Here is a 17315-nt window from a genome sequence, read left to right on the forward strand (position 1 = left end):
CAACTTGATCAGACGGGCTTCAAGGGTTCTACCAGCAATAACGACGGAACAAGATTCAACCACTTCATCTAATCTAACAACAGATCTTGTAGGAGTACTAATAACTAGTCCTCTTTCCAACTTTGCAAGTGTAACAGGAATACGACTCACAAAAGAAGATGCTATGAATGAATGCGATGCACCAGTATCAAATAATACGAAAGCAAAGGTAGATGATACTGAAATAATAACTGTCACAACATCGTGATCTGTCTCAGATTCTGAACCAACAACACTGAACACTTTTCCAGTGGGAACATTCGAAGCAGGCTTCAAAGCTGACACCTGAGAACTCGGCTTCTGAGTGCAGTTACGAGAATAATGACCCGGTTTCCCACAGTTAAAGCAGAGCAAATCCCTACTACTCACAGGAGCTGCTGAAAAAGGATATGCAGGTCTCTGGTTATTAACCACTGGACGAGGGTTAGCATATATCGGTCCAAGACCACGACTACCTCGCAACAGACGCACCGGTGCACCACTAGAACCATAGTTCAAAGCAAAGCTAAAACTGGAACTAGCACCTCTAGGCTGAAATGAAGGGGCAATATAAGGAGCAGGCCTAGAGAATCTCCGGTTACGGTCACCCAAATGATTCTTGTTCGCAACAGAACGCTGGAGCTGATAATTTTCTCTCTCATTATCTTCTACCTTCTTCGCATTCTGTACCATCTCAGCATAGTCCACAATCGAATGAATCGCCAGGTAAGTCTTCAGTGACGGCCTCAAACCTTTGAAGAACTTCTTTGCCTTCTCACGGTCACCTTTGAAAGCATCAGGGGCAAAGTAAAACAATTCTTCAAACTTCTTCTGGTACTCCAGAACAGTACTAGGTCCTTCCGTGAGTGCCATAAACTCAGCTTCTTTAGCATCTCTCACAGTCTCGGGGAAATAATTCTTACAAAAAGCTTCCTAAAATATTTCCCAAGAGATACCACTAGCAGGAACATCAACTTCAGGGACAGCCATACCTCTATTCCAACTAGAGGAGGCACCAAGGTTCCTTCTTTCAACCATTCTAATAATCCAAAACAAAAGGTTGAAAATCCACGAAAAATTTCATCCATTCAAACTCACACTTCCAACATGTCTTACACACTTAACTCAACTGCACAGGCCATTGAAATCCAAACAAAGCTTCAAAAATCAAATATTCTCAAAAATTGCCAAAACAACAAAATTTGCCTTGCTTGAAAAACAGCTTAAAGGGCCCACTTTCTCTATTCCAAACTCATTTCTATATTTACCAACTTCGAGTTTGGCTCTAAGGAAAAGGGTTCTAGGGCTCCTAGGGTTTCCAAGACTCTCAAGAGGCTTCGACAACATCACACAACTTCCTTTGATCTTCAAACACAAGGTAGTCTTCATTCTCACTTCTCTTTCTTTTCAATTTCCATATACCTACTACATGATTTTCTTCAAAAGTGAGAAATGCTTGCTGTTCTTGGTTAGAAATATGACTAGGGATGTTTAGAAACATGCTCCAACAAATTTTCAAACAAAATCATGCTCCCATCAACAAGATTTCCCACACTTTGCACCAATTTCACTATTCACCTTAATAAAAATCCAACTTTGCAAACACTTGTCCCATTTTCAAACCAAATGGAATTTTGACACCAAACCACTTCCTACATGACTGATTTACTATGAGGAAAGTGCTTCCCCACTTCGTTCGGCCAAATTCCAACATTTGAAAAATCACAAACCATAGCCCAAAAGAGGGTTTCTTCTTCCAAAGTTGCTGAATTTTCACTCCCACACTGCAAATTTGAAAGATTTTCATCAAACAAACCATCCCATCATGTTTATCCAAGTCTTGTGCACATGCTAGTATGTTCGAATCGCAATTTCGCCAAAATCAAAATTTTTCCAAAAATTACCAAAATGCCCTTCTTCACCAAATATTGCACTGCTTAACTTCCTTTACTCATGCAATGCAAAACTCATCTCTTTAGATTTCCAACAAACCACCATGAGGAAAACGCTAGGGGCTAGGAGAGGTAGGCAAAGTGCTAATGCTGTGTCACAAGTAGAGATTATACAAGGGTAAGGAGACAACAGTCCAAACTCCATATGAGATTCAGGATCAAGATGAAGATGATGATGAGAAGGATCAAGAGGTTCAGAAAGATGAGGAGGAAACTATTCCAACTCGACAGTTTGAGGTTGGAGGTCTTTCGCATTCAACTTCCAAGGCACTAGGTGTGGTTTCTTAGTTGTTAGCGAAAACTTCCACACAAGAGAGGATAGAGACACTCATATAAACTAAAGGAGATCGATTGACACAACTGGAGGAGGAGTCTCGAATTATGAAAGATCAGCTCGATTCTCAGAAACGATTACCTAGACAGACAATTCTAGGATTTCCTTTTATGTCATCACAGATGTATTCACTTTCAGACTTGTAAACCTAAGTGATTAGTGAAGTTAAATTTGTATCACTTGTGTTATTGTATATTATGCTTTTCTTTTGTTGCATTAATCATTGTTCAATGTTTAGTTATGACTCATAACTCATAACGACCACTCACAACCATTACTCCCAACGACAACATAAAACAACTCACGACTCAGACTCATACGACAACACATGACGACAACACGACTCAAACTCATATGACGACTTACTCCCAACAACATCTCACAACAAAAACTTACTTACAAAGACAACTCATGACTCGACACACATACACAATAACTAAACTGACAACTCAACTTTAACCCATGACTACAACCCAAGTACAAGTCATAAATTTTAATTATTGTGCATTACCTCCTACCTTTTTTTTTTTTTTTTTTTCTCTTTTCCTCCTCCCCCCCTCTCTTCCCCCCCCCCCTCTTTTCTTCTCCCCCCCCTCCCCTCTCTCCTTCTCCCCCCCTCTCTTTCCCTCTCCTTCTCTTTCTTTCTTCTTTCCCCCCCCCCCCCCCCCCCCCCCCCCCCCCCCCCCCCCCCCCCCCCGGCCCCCCCCCCCCCACCCGTGGGTGCGATCCGTCACAGGATCCATGGTTTTAGTCTATCAATAATAATAAATACAAATACATGAATCAAGAGCAAGAATAGTACAATAATCAATAAAAAGGTTACAGGAGTCCAAATACTCCAATAAATATCCAAGAACGAACGAAAGAAGGAAGATCAAGAATCAAAAGTAATATCGAGATCAGCGGAAGCAAAAAGAATAACTAAATAATCTTCATCTTCAGGAGGCTTCATGCTCTGCAAGTTCATGTATCACTGTCTGTGCCACATCAGCTTCATACGAGAAGGCTCTTTCATATGAATCATCTCCAACTTCCGACATTGTGCAACCATCTGTACAGTTTATATAATACATACAATGAAAGGAATGAGTTCCAACGAACTCGCAAGGAACAAGCAATTCTCATATATATGTCAATACAATCCACGAATGCACATATGAAATGATATGGATGATATGCAGAAATATGAATGCTACTAAGAGATCTAACTATGCAAGTCTCTAATCAGCTGACATGCTTTAAGATATACACCAGCCCTCCTTTGGGTAAGTCTCATCACTCTGATCCGGCAAGGACTGGTTACCTCTCGTAGGGATCCTGGGCAAAGGGGTAAGTCCACACTGGCTCTCAAACCATGGTCGGGGGTTAAGTCAACACTCTCTCACCACGACCATTGGCAATGAGTACTTGGCGCATGTCGAGGTTTCTAATCCAATGCAAGGTCATAATGGTAACATACTATATGGAGTCCAGATACTTCCCCTATGGCACCAACCAACTCGGTTCAGTATCCTTCGCAACCTAGGAGTGAGAACCCTCACGGATTGGCTACCGCTGTTGGACTCCACTCCTTAACCCTATGGTCATCCACATATTATTGGGGCGGATGCTCTCATGACTCCTCACGACACCCGGTCCGTTCCTTGGACGTCCATGAGCCCAACCCTAACATATGCAACCCTACCATTACATGACCAATAGTGGACCACTGAGTCTCCGCACGGACTGGTTACCGCTGTTGGATGAAACATAGTCACGTCACCATTGTCACGGGTCACCCGGCTTCAATTCCCCTGCCGAAAGGGTAATAGCATGTGGGGTACCTAGCCATGCAATTCTAGACACTCCTAAGTATGTCATCCAAGAATCATGATAGTGTTTGGAGACATCAGCAGAGCATGTGTCCCATTCCACACCTTCTCGATATCCCAAGCTAAGATATCCCAAAGGAATACCCCTTCCATCACAACTACACTACAATCACTCTTTATCATACCATGAACAGTTGTGCAATATCATAAAAGATGAAGTACATCAAAGAACACCACTAACAGCAAGTATACAATAAGATTCACATGCTTTATACAATTACAGCAAGTTACATGATCAAAGAATAGTAAATAGAACAGCTGAATCATCATGTATATGTAATTGCATATAAATAAGAATGCATGTCCTTACCTGTAATTTAGTAGAAGTCCTCTAACTTGCAATCCAAAAACTATTATAAGACTTTTATTTGAAACAGAGAAACACCTAGGCATAGGGTTACAAGAATGTATAAGAGTCAAGAGTCAAAACAATTCAAAAATCAAACCTACACGATTCTTCGGAAACCAGCCGGTTGCTTGTGGCGGTTGCTTAAGTTAAGCGACCTCCACAAGCGACCGCCTCTGTTTCAGACAGTTTCCAACTCCGAAAATCAGACTTTTTATCATCCGATTTCAATCCGTTTTGGGATGATCTTAGTCCGAATTTCAAGCTTAATAGGTCTAGAACAAGGGGGTAACAAGAAACCCTAAAATTAACAAAGATTTATTACCCAAATCATTCCCCTTGATGGGATCCATCCATTAAACAAATGCGGGGATTTGTTTCTGGACAGGATCTCATCAAGAACATTGAAAAGGGAGATACAACAAATCAATTGGGTAATCACTAACAAAATGGGGGTGGGTTCATATCAATCAGAGGTTAAAAAGAGGAGAATAGAAGATGGAGATTCATTACCTTAATCAGAATCACCAAGAATAGAAGGAAAAAGGTTCCAGATCATTAACAGCACTTCACCCACCTTTTAGCACGTTTCCACTGCTGCCTAATCGCCCAAAATAGCAATCCCGAACATAATAATGCGTTAATAGGGCGAGGGATGCTATTTATAACGAATAGGGGGCAAAATAGGGCATTTTCCCGCAAGCAGAACTGGGCGGTCGCTTAAGGCGGTCGCTTGGTTTAATCAACCGCCACTAGCAACCACCCCCAAGTATATTGCTATACAAGGGTGCTTTGCTCAGGGGGTTGAAACCCAAACACAACCTAGCCCTAAACAACACATGGGGGATGTCTTACCTTCATTCCGGACATCTCCAAACACCACTTGCCTTCAACCAGAGATCCAACTTCCTAGTAAGGCAGATTCTTCAACAAGAGAATCCAGATCCATGGGTTCTGGATATGGATCATGGACTCCTATCTGGACACTCCACAAAATTAATCCGACTAGACCTTCGGGTTCTCGGACCTGCAATACGGATTCCGGGTTAGAAAAAAAGGGGGGGGGGTCCCCCCCCCCCCCCCCCCCCCCCCCCCCCCCCCCCCCCCCCCCCCCCCCCCCCCCCCCCCCCCCCCCCCCCCCCCCCCCCCCCCACCATTTTTTTGGTAAAAAATAAAAAAAGAGGGACACCACCACCCCCCCCCAAAAAACAACAAAAAAAAAAAAAAAACCACTTTATAAAAAAAACAAAAAAAAAAAAAAAAAAAAAAAAATATTTAGAACAACTGAATCATCATGTATATGTAATTGCATATAAATAAGAATGCATGTCCTTACCTGTAATTTAGTAAAAACCTCTTTAAGTTGCAATCCAATAATAATTATAAGACTTTTAGTAGAAACAGAGGACACCTAGGCATAGGGTTACAAGAATGTATAAGAGTCAAGAGTCAAAACAAATCCAAAATCAAACCTACACAGTCACTGGAAACCATCCGGTTTCTTGTGCTGGTCGCTTAGGTTAAACAACCTCCACAAGCGACCACCCCTGTTTCAGACAATTTCCAACTCTGAAAATTAGACTTTTGATCATTCGATTTCAATCCTTTTTGGGATGATCTTAGTCCGAATTTCAATCTTAATAGGTATAGAACAAAGGGGTAACAATAAACCCTAAAATTAACAAAGATCAACCACTCAAATCATTCCCCTTGATGAGATCCATCCATTAAACAAATGCAGGGATTCGTTTTTGGACATGATCCCATCAAGAATATTGGAAAGAGAGCTACAACTAACCAAGTGGGTAACCACTAAAAAAATGGGGATGGGTTCATATCAATTAGAGGTTAAAAAGAAGAGAATGGGAGATGGAGATTCATTACCTTAACCAGAATCACAAAGAATAGAAAGGAAGAGGTTCCAAATCACTAACAACATTTTGCCCACCTTCCAGCACATTTCCATTGCCGCCTAATCGCCCAAAATGGCAATCCCGAATATAATAATGCGTTAATAGGGCGAGGGTTGCTATTTATAACGAATAGGGGGCAAAATAGGGCATTTTTCTGCAAGCAGAACCTGGCGGTTGCTTGGGGCGGTCGCTTGGTTTAATCAACCGCCACTAGCAACCGCCCCCTAGTATATTTCTATATAAGGGTGCTTTGCTCAGGGGGTTGAAACCCAAACACAACCTAGCCCTAAATAACACATGGGGGAGGTCTTACCTTCATTCAGGACATCTCCAAACACCACTGCCTTCTACCAGAGATCCAACTTCCAATAAGGCAGATTCTTCAACAAGAGAATCCAGATCAATGGGTTCTAGACATGGATCATGGACTTCTATTTGGACACTCCACAAATTAATCTGACAAGACTTTCGAGTTCTCGGACCTACAATACGGATTTTGGGTTAGAAATACGGGGGTTGTTACACATATAGCATGAATATCGATAATAAATTAATGATAATGATATGACATATAAATGATTATGATATTATGCTCCTAACTCTATCATGAAGTCTCTATGGTAGACACGCATTAAGTTTATACACCAATCTCCTTTGGGTAATCTCAGTCACTCTCCGTCAACAAGAGACATCTATTGGGTTCTTCGCGGTTGTTGGGTAAAGTCCTATCAAGCCGTTGTTGGGTAAAGTCCTGTCAAGCCATGGTTGGGGTATAGGTCACCACTCTCTCACATCACCATTTGGTATAAGATTTGGCGCGTGTCAAGGATAATCCTATCCCAGTGCAAAGTCATACGATCTCGTACTACATATGGTACGGATATCTCCCCTCATGCCTAGTACCCTTTTGGTTCGATACATTCCCACCTATGAATGGAATCCTCAACAGAAGGCATCTGTTGGATCCCATTCCTTAACCCAGTGGTCATCCACATATAATTATTAGGATGCTCTCCATGTCCTTTCACGGATCAGTTCACTGGTCTTGAGTGCCCAAGAGCTCTTATCTATTATATGCAACCTTACCTCTCTATGATGATAGTGGGCCTACTTAACACTCAGGACCCAGCCACTAACATCACGGGTTAACCGGCTTCAATACCCCTGCCGGAAGGGTAGTACTATTCATGAGGTTGCCTAGCCAAACACTTCTAGACACTTAGCATTCATATACTTAGCTCTATATGCATATTCATGTAAGTTCACTAGGGTAATGGGTGAACCCACAACCCTAGTTTGAAACATAAAATAAAATGAGTAATTTAATTCAACATCATCCATATATCTTCATATCAATAATTTAGGATTTGAAAATAAAAGAAAAACTCAATCCATTCAATCTCATCCATCTCATACATTCTCATATTATTTTCAAAGAATATTGAAAATTGAAACAAACATACTTTCTTACCTTTCATTCATGCAAAGTCCCACACATAATCACAAGATATTAAATGCTAAAGCAATGCATGATATCAATAATGAAATTTAATTAACATGATTAAACATGCAAGATAAGGTTAAGTATATTCCTCACCTTTCTAGTTAGCATAAAGCTCTCCAAAGTTCCACAAAGTCACACTTACGAGTTGGTGAATAAACCTAATCATGTAAGAAGATCAATAGACATAAATTAGAAGTCAATTGGGTTTTAATAGAGTTCCCAAAATCACCCAACAAAAGCCTAATCTATCAATTAGGTTCGAACCCATCGTTCTCAACCTAGTTTCGACGAAAATCAATATTTCACCATCGATTTGAAGTTTAATCGAAACAAAACTTTAATTGGAAGCAATAGGGTTCCAAAGGTAGCTTCAATTTGATCAAATTTGTTCTAGATCAAAAAGCCCCAAAGTTGGCTTTCGTGAGTCACCCAGGAGCGTCTTTGAGAGTCAAAACGCCCAATCTTTCCCAACGATTCACACAAACTACTTCTAAACTATAAGGAATCATAAATATAACTAAATACAAGCATTCAATAGACCTAATATGCAACAACTACCCAAATCCATCATTTATTGCAAAGAACACCCCATGAAACCAAGCTTAAAGAAGAGGGTTTGAGGATTCTCACCTTTTCTAATGATTCCGCAATGATTCGGGTGCCGACACGCTTCCGAATGCTTAGAAACCTTCCTGTCCTTTGGTTTCTCCTCCTACTTTAGCCTCAGCCTCATACTAGCCTTCTAAAATGCGAGTATGAGAAAATAGAAACTCAAAATAGGGTTTTAAACATGAAAAACCCGATTCTGCCCCGAACTGAGCAGGGGGTGGTCGACTGGCTGTTCAACCGGCCCTGGTTGAGGGGCCAACCAAGGTCCGATTCTGATGATTTTTGGCTTGTTGGAAAGGTCTTTCGACGCTCTTTGATTTGATACCTTATTCACGTCAATCGGATTCTCCATCGCCGATCTACGGACGTTCCAAAATCACATTTTTTACACCATTGTGATTAATCTTCCCTCTTCTCTTAAACTCTAGGAGAGTTTATGAGTCATCACAAGGGTCATCCACCAACATTGGTTCCATTTCCAAACCTTTGGGCTCGACTTGAGTGGCCCACAGTTGTCGCCAACTCGAGGCCCAGTTTTTCTCGATCTTGAAGCTACGAGTTAAAGGGGTAGAAATTTGGGGGATTTCACCCTATGTATCCTCTCCTTGTAATTTTTTGTATTAATACACTAACTGTAACAACCCCCATATTTCTAACCCGGGATCCGTATTGCAGGTCCAAGAACCCGAAGGTCTAGCCGAGTTAATTTGTGGAGTGTCCAGATAGAAGTCCATGATCCATACCCTGAACCCATGGATCTGGATTCTCTTGTTGAAGAGCCTGCCTTGCTTGGTAGTTGAACCTCTAGAAGGCAAGTGATGTTTGGAGATGTCTGGAATGAAGGTAAGACCGCCCCCATGTGTCCACTAGGGTTAGGTTGTACTTGGACTTCAACCCCCTGAGCAAAGCACCCTTGTATAGCAATATACTAGGGGCGGTTGCTAGTAGCGGTTGATTGGACCACACGACCGCCTGGTCCTGGTTGCGGGGTTTTGCCCTATTTTGCCCCCAACATTCTATAAATAGCAACCCTCGTCTATTTTACAAATATTATATTCAGGATTGCTATTTTTGGTGATTAGGCGGCAATGGAGACATACTGGAAGGTGATCCAAAGGGTTGTCAGTGTCCTGGAAGCTCTTTTGTCTTTTCTAGCTGATTTGGTTGAGGTAAGTGATCCCTTGCTCACTCATACTCTACCTTTGGCTATGATTAAAGTAGATTTGTTTTCCTCTTTGGTTGTTCATGATCTTCCTATTACAGTACCTACCTTTTTTAATGATCTTGATGAGATCAAGTCCGAAAACGAAACCCTGCTTTCGTGAAAAGGACTGATCTAATCAAGGGGAGTATTCTGGGTAACCAAATTGGTGTCAATTGTTAGGTTTCGTTTTACCCTTGGTTGTGGGAGTGTTAGATTTGAGGAATTCCCTATTTGACTTACATATTATTGTAACCCTATTTATAGGTGGCCTCTGTTTCCAATAAAAGTCTTATAATTGTTTCTGGTTTGCAATCTAGAGGAATTCTACTTATTTACAGGTAAGGACATACAACCTCATCTTTATAAAATGACTTGAACATGCTAGTCCAGTGTCTTTCAATACTGTCCTTTCACTTTATATACGGCTATAACCATGAATAGCTTGCTGATCTTATTGTATGTTTGCTATTTGTACTGTCTTTGCATATACTTTATCAATTATGAATGTGGTATGATGATGATTGATGTATTGTTGTTTTGATGGAAAGGGTGTTCCATTGGGATATCTTAGCTTGAGATATCAGAGGGTTGTGGTATGGGACACATGCTCGCTGATGTCTCTAGCATTGTCATAACTACTGGATGACATACCTAGGTAGAGTCTAGAGTTGCATGGCTAGGTACCCCACATACTACTACCCTTTCGGTAGGGGAATTGAAGCCCAATGACCCGTGACGATGGTGATGTGACTCTATTTCATCCTATAGTGGTAACCAGTTCGTGCGGAGACTCAGTGGTCCACTATTGGTCATACAATGGTAGGGTTGCATATTTTAGGGTTGGGCTCATGGACGTCCAAGGAACAGACTAGGTGTCGTGAGGAGTCATGAGAGCATTCCACCCCAACAATATGTGGATGACTATAGCGTTATAGAATGGAGTCCAATAACGGTAGCCAATCCTTGAGGGTTCTCATTCCTACGTTGCGAAGGATACTGAACCAAGTTGGTTGGTGCCATAGGGGATGTATCTGGATTTCATGTAGTATGTTACCATTATGACTTGCATTGGATTAGAAACCCTGACATGCACCAGTACTCATGCCAATGGTCGTGGTAAGAGAGTGTTGACTTAACCCCAGCCATGGTGTGAGAGCCAGGTGTGGACTTACCATTTTACCCAGGATCCCTACAGAGGTAGCCAGTTCTTGCCGGATCAGAGTGACTAGACCTACCCAGAGGAGGGCTGGTGTATATCTTACAGCATGTCAACTGTTAGAGACTTGCACAGTTAGATCTAGTAGCATTTATAATTTGCACTTCATGCATATCATATATTCATTTATGTTGATGTTGACATATGGATGAGAATTATTGGTGTTCTTACTGAGTTCACTAGAACTCATTCCTTTATTTGTCTATGTTATATTATCCTGTACAGATGGAAGATATACGCTGGAAGATGGATTGGTTTCCCATGAAGGAGCCTTTTCGTATGAAGAAGATGTGGCACCGGCAATGGAAAATGGAGATAGCCTGTGCGGGAGCTCCTGCGAGTGCATGGAATGCGCTTATAGCACCCATTGATGGGCGGAGGAGACAGGTTTCCAGACAGTTTGCCCATCGTATGGAGAAGAACTGGAGATCCCCTTTTTCTTGAAATACATGAAAAACATTATCTAGCTTTAGAGAAAGAAACTGGAAAGAAAATTATTTAATTCTTTTAGATTGCTTCTGTTGAACTCATATTGTTTTTGATTATTTATTTCTTTCCTTGATTGTTTTATTGGAGTATTTGGACTCCTGTAATCCTTTTGTTTAATTATGGAACTTATTCTTGCTCACGATTATCTTTACTTGCATTTATTATTATTGATGGACAAAAACCGTGGATCATGTGACGGATCACTCCCACGGGTTGTTTGGCGGGTAACCGAGACCAGCGGGTGGGGTGTGACACTAACCCTATTTGTCATTTTCCGCCCGCACTCTCAAACCCACTTGAGAGTAGTAGGGGTTATGTGGGAAAGTAGAGAGAGAAAGAGTGATATTTTTATTCATTAATTCTAAGATACAATCGAGGTTATATAAAAGTACAGAAGATATGTCTAAGAGACACGTGTCACAACTGTGGCACCCCATATTCTATCCATTCCTTGGCTTTGAACGTCTCCCCAGCAATCCCATCTCCTTCGGAAGTTTCCATTGTGGTACCCATCGTGGGAGGGGGGATTTGGTTGGCCCACCAGAGACGGCCTCTCCTTCAAGCCTGGGGATGGCACCCACTTCTGTTGTTGTTGTTGCTTTTGCTGATGTTGTTGGAGGAGGTATGTAAGTTGTAGTGAGGACTTTTGAAAGTGGTTTGGAAATGTGGGGGGCATGGGTGCTAGTTATTGAACCTACCCCAAATGCCTTAGAGGTGACATCCTTGGAGGTCTTTTCCCCAATGGTGACTCCGGGAAGTGACTTCCCTGGGGCCCCTAAAGGAATACCTCCTGGACCTTTGTGGGAGACTGCAAGAGGAGGAGGGGCAGGTCCGCCTGTTCTCGTCACCTTCTCATTGCTCCTGTTATAAAAGGTGACCCAGGATGCTTGCGACTCTCTCTAGTCACCAAGTCTTCGCCTTGAGAGGTCTCCCGAGTACCACCTTCTCGGGAGACGATAACTAGAACCTTGTCCTTTCTAGTGGGAGTCTTGGCATCCTCCTCCTTCGCTTCTCGATCAATTTCAGTTAGAGTCTTCATCTCAAACTTTGGGGGGGTCCTAGCAACAAGACTAGGAAGTCCAGAGGATGGGAGGGATGGCCCAACTCCAATACCTCTAGTTTTCTCTGACTCATTCCTTGCAGCAATCTATGAGTCTCTATAGTGTTGAAGGAGAGCTACTCTTCTAATGGTCATCTTAGGATCTGCAAAGAACAGAAAAACACTAATCAGTCAGAAAGTTCAAGATAGGGAATAGTCACATCCTAACTTCATTAAAGAAAGTAAAGAGAAGAACGGTAGGGGGCTCACCACCCATGACTTCCTAGAGGAATAGGGGAGCTTCGAAGTCCATCTCCCTACCATGGACTGGAACCTCCCGTCTCTGTACGAAGAGCTCATAAAGCCCTTTTTCCCTTTGATTAAGGGTAGGCTTGACATTCATTCTCCTGATACAACTTTTGGAAAAAGAGGGCCAATCAAGAATGGCACACTCATGGGGAAGGAAGCAGGCGATTTACCTATCTCTCCATCCTTTGTTTCTGGTATGGAGGGTATCGTCCTCAATTACATGGAATTTGAGGGTGGAGGTACCCCGTGTGCTAAAACTATATCAGCCCTCTCTTTCAATGGTCCTGAGGGCAAAGACCCACTTGAAGACGTTCAGGTTGCACTCTATGCCTAAACGGTGACAGTATCCCATGAAATCCACTAGGCACCTCCATCCGTTCAGAGCTAACATCCCTAGGTTCATGTTGAAGTGGTAAAGGACTTGCATGATGAAAGGGCAGAGGGGGACCCTCATACCCTAGGGATTTCTCCCTCTCTCAACAGACTAGCTCTTTCGCAAGGCCCTGGAAGCCTCACAGGCAAAGTCGTCAAGGATCCTAAAGGCTCTCTTCATCAACTAGACGTGTTGAGGGCCAAAAAGACTAGGGAATACAAAGGCCCAGATTTAGCAGTGAAAGAAGGATGCCTACTGTCTGGGGGAATTTTGAATCCTACTTCAAAGGCCATTTCTGGCCTCAGCGGGATTCCCAGTGCAGCACTTTCACATTGGGACACCTGTGGCTGACTAGTAGAGCCAAAAGCCATGTCAGGGGAAGGAGAAGAGGGTGAAGAAGGATACCTACCTTCGAAAGGGTCTCCAATGATTGCTATGTCTTTCCAAGGCTTTGGAGAGCCTCTAAGTCTAAGCTTCTCATATGAAATGTGTTTCTTCACTAGTTTCCTACCCATAATGCCTGTTGGCGGAAGAGACTTACGAAGAGAAAGAAGGTGGAAGTTATGGAAGCACAATTGATTTGAACAAGAAGTTGCAGGGTTCGCAAATGCAGTAAGAAGAAAAACAAAGGAAGTATGGGAAGACCCCATTTATAGTTATCTTGGACCTGAGATCAACATCTCAGATTTTTTTCAATCAATGATCATTAAGCCTCAATGCTTTTGTTTCCAAAACGTTATGTTACTCATCAAACGAGGCAGTGAGCGAGGCACCTTGAGCATCGCGCGCATCATTGCAAGTGGCGTGATTTACTAACAAAACCGTTAAAGCATTTAATATCTTAAGGCGCCTGCTTATCAAGATCTTGCAACTTTTCAAGGAGGCGCTTGCACTTCTCAGCCAATCGTTGGGTTCTAAGCTTTAAGTGTTGATGAGATAATCTTCACGACAATATTTGCCACGAAGACTGGGGGCTAATGTTATATTCATTATGGTTCAAGTCACTAAACCGGAATGAACCATCCTAATCAAACCAAGGGCCCAAATCTGATCTAAGATGGTTCACCTAACGCTTCTCAAATTAAGCACTTCTCAAGGGGATGTATGCGGAGAAGCTGAGAAGTAGGTAGTGTGGTGACACCCAGCTGTCATCGTGGGACTTCTCGGCAAAGTAACGTTGATAAGAGATTCGGCGTATCTTTATCCAGACGTCAATCACCACATTAATTTTAGCATTGAATGCTTTGAGAATCATTAAATGCTCATTGCTAGTGAGGAATTAGCTTCTCAATCGTCCAAAACCAACCTCGAGTACAATGTCCTCACATTTTGTCTCTCCAATTGGAGATTGATGTCACATGAAAGACAGTTTGATGTTGACTCCTTGATTCAGCGATGAGATCTCCAGCTGTCTAGCAAATCAACCAGTTAGCTTGCTGATCAAGTTTCCCCAAGAGGCCATCTTCGCCCTCCCTTCAAGGACAGGGATATCTTAGGGTTGTGGGGCGTCCACTCTCACCAAAGGTATGGACCAGCTATATATATCATCACTATGCATGAGTGAGGGGTAAGACTTTGAATCTCCAGCCATTACTCTCTAGCAATTACTTCAAAAAAAAATTCTCCACTTCGTCTTCTTGGGCATTTATTTATCAAGAAGAGGAGCTTGGATTCCTCATTTCTACTGACTTAATCATTGGAGGTAACTTCCCGTTCTAGAGGCGGCCCCCTCTCACTCTTGTTTTGCCTTCAACGAACTAGGGAACTTTCAGAATTCTTTTGAAACAACAAGAATCTATAAATATCACTTAATTATATTATTTTATTCTTAACAAAATTTACCTCAAACACCACTGTTTCTATATTATCTTTAGTACTATTTCAAATTTAGGGTTCAATTAGTCATCCTATATTAAATTTAGCTTTTCTGCTTGAAGATGCCAACGGAATATTTAATCCGCTTGTTTGTGTTTTTCTATTGTAAGATGGAGAATCGATTTCTTTCTATTATTGAATCTTTTATTTGTCGAGGTAATTGAGTTTCCACCTGCACCACCTAATGGGGAAAAAAGGAAAAGAAAAGAAAAGAAAAGAATGAAAAGAAGTTTGTTAAGTTTTGATGGCTAATAAAACTATCAAGAGTTCAGATCAGGATGATTCAGTGAGATCCGATTCCAAAGTCCATGCATGGTGTAATCACAACAATGTATATATAATCCACAGGAGAATTGTTTTCAGTGAAATCATTCCACCACCAGCAAAAGGGGAAAGAGGAAGCAATCCTGCAATGCTGCAGAGAACTATCTGATCGGGTTCTCAAGGTTTCCTCTTTTCCTTTTTGCTAGCTTGCTTTTCTCCATTCTGCAGATCAAACCAACATTCGCCATCAAGAAGGCAATAATAATGAACCCTCGTTCTTCTTAATTCTCCTTTTCTTTTTGTAAGTATAATTATGATGTAATTTACTCACTCAATGTTGCAGTCTTATGTGGTATACTTGGGAAAACATTCACATAAACATTCCCATGGCCGGGAAATTACCAAACTTGAAATAGATCTAGCAGAAGTCTCACTACGACTTTCTGGCAGATTATCTCGGAGGGTGAGAAGTGAAATTTTAAGCAATTTCATTACGTAAGGCAAATTCTCTTCTCTCAGTTTTAAGTTTGGAACCTCTTATCCATATTATTATCTGTCTCAAAATACACAGCCCAAGGCAACTAAAGATTTGATCTTTTACTGTACACAAGACATATCAATGGTTTTGCTGCGAACCTTGAAGAAGAGAAAGTTATTAAGAAACAATCTCAATGGGAAAAATAGTTGAATGATTTCATATAAGAGAACCTCAAATATATAGGCAGCATACATCCCATGCTGTTAGGTAACTATGAACAATAAAAGAAAGATGTAAAACATAGAAATACAATACATGGAAATGTTTGTATGGAAATGATTTAATAGAGAAACCTAATCAAGCCAAAGCCAAATTAGGATATTGATAAAATGGAAGGATGAGATGGTATGGAAAGAATTCAAATGTAAAGAATGATGAATGGAAGGAATTCAAATGAGAGGAGTGATGAATGGAAAGAATTCAAATGAGAGGATGAAATGATATGGAAAGAATTCAAATGAGAGGAGTGATGAATGGAAAGAATTCAAATGAGAAGATGAAATGATATGGAAAGAATTCAAATGAGAAGATGAAATGATATGGAAAGAATTCAAATGAGAAGATGAAATGATATGGAAAGAATTCAAATGAGACAATTAGGGAAAGGATGAGAAATCATCCTTATCACGCCTAATACTCCCCCTCAAGTTGGAGAGTGAATGTCAAGAACTCCCAACTTGCCTCTATGACTGAGAAATAAATCTTTTCAAAGGGCCTTGGTGAAAATGTCAGCAACTTGAGCAGCACTAGTGGTGGAGGTGGGTTGCATAAGACCATGTCGAACCTGATCACGAACCACATGACAATCAATCTCAATGTGCTTGGTGCGCTCGTGAAAGACTGGGTTTGCAGCAATATATATAAAGCAGCTTGATTGTCACAAAATAAAGGTATTGGTCAAGGGACCATGACGCCAAGATCTTTTAGCAATGTAACTAACCACATGAGTTCACAAGTAGTGACAGCCATAGCACAATATTCAGCCTCAGCAGATGAGCGGGACACAGTAGCTTTTTTTTAGATTTCCAAGATAAAGGGCTGGAACCATGAAACATACAATATCCAATGGTAGATCTTCGAGTCATAGGGCTACTTGCCCAATCTGAGTCACAATAAGCACGAAGAGATAACTCACTATCAGCAGATAAAAGAATCCCTTGTCCTGGAGTGCCATGGAGGTAATGAAGTAAAAGATTAGCAGCATCCATATGAGGTTTACAAGGCTCATGCATGAATTGACTAAGAACATTCACAGTGTGAACAATATCTGGACGAGTAATTGTGAGATAAATAATTCTTCCCAATAACCGACGGTATGGTGTTGGATCAGGTAAGGGCTCACCATTAGAAGTAGTTAACTTGAGGTGTTGTTCCATTAGAAATTGAGTCGGATTAGCACCTATAAACCAACATCAGTTAAGATGTCCAATGTGTATTTTCGTTGGTTGATGAAAATAACTT

This window comes from Hakea prostrata, chromosome 6 (genome assembly GCF_041222555.1).
Source record: "Hakea prostrata isolate BN-2017 chromosome 6, UWA_Hpros_2, whole genome shotgun sequence".
NCBI classification, from domain to species: Eukaryota; Viridiplantae; Streptophyta; class Magnoliopsida; order Proteales; family Proteaceae; genus Hakea; species Hakea prostrata.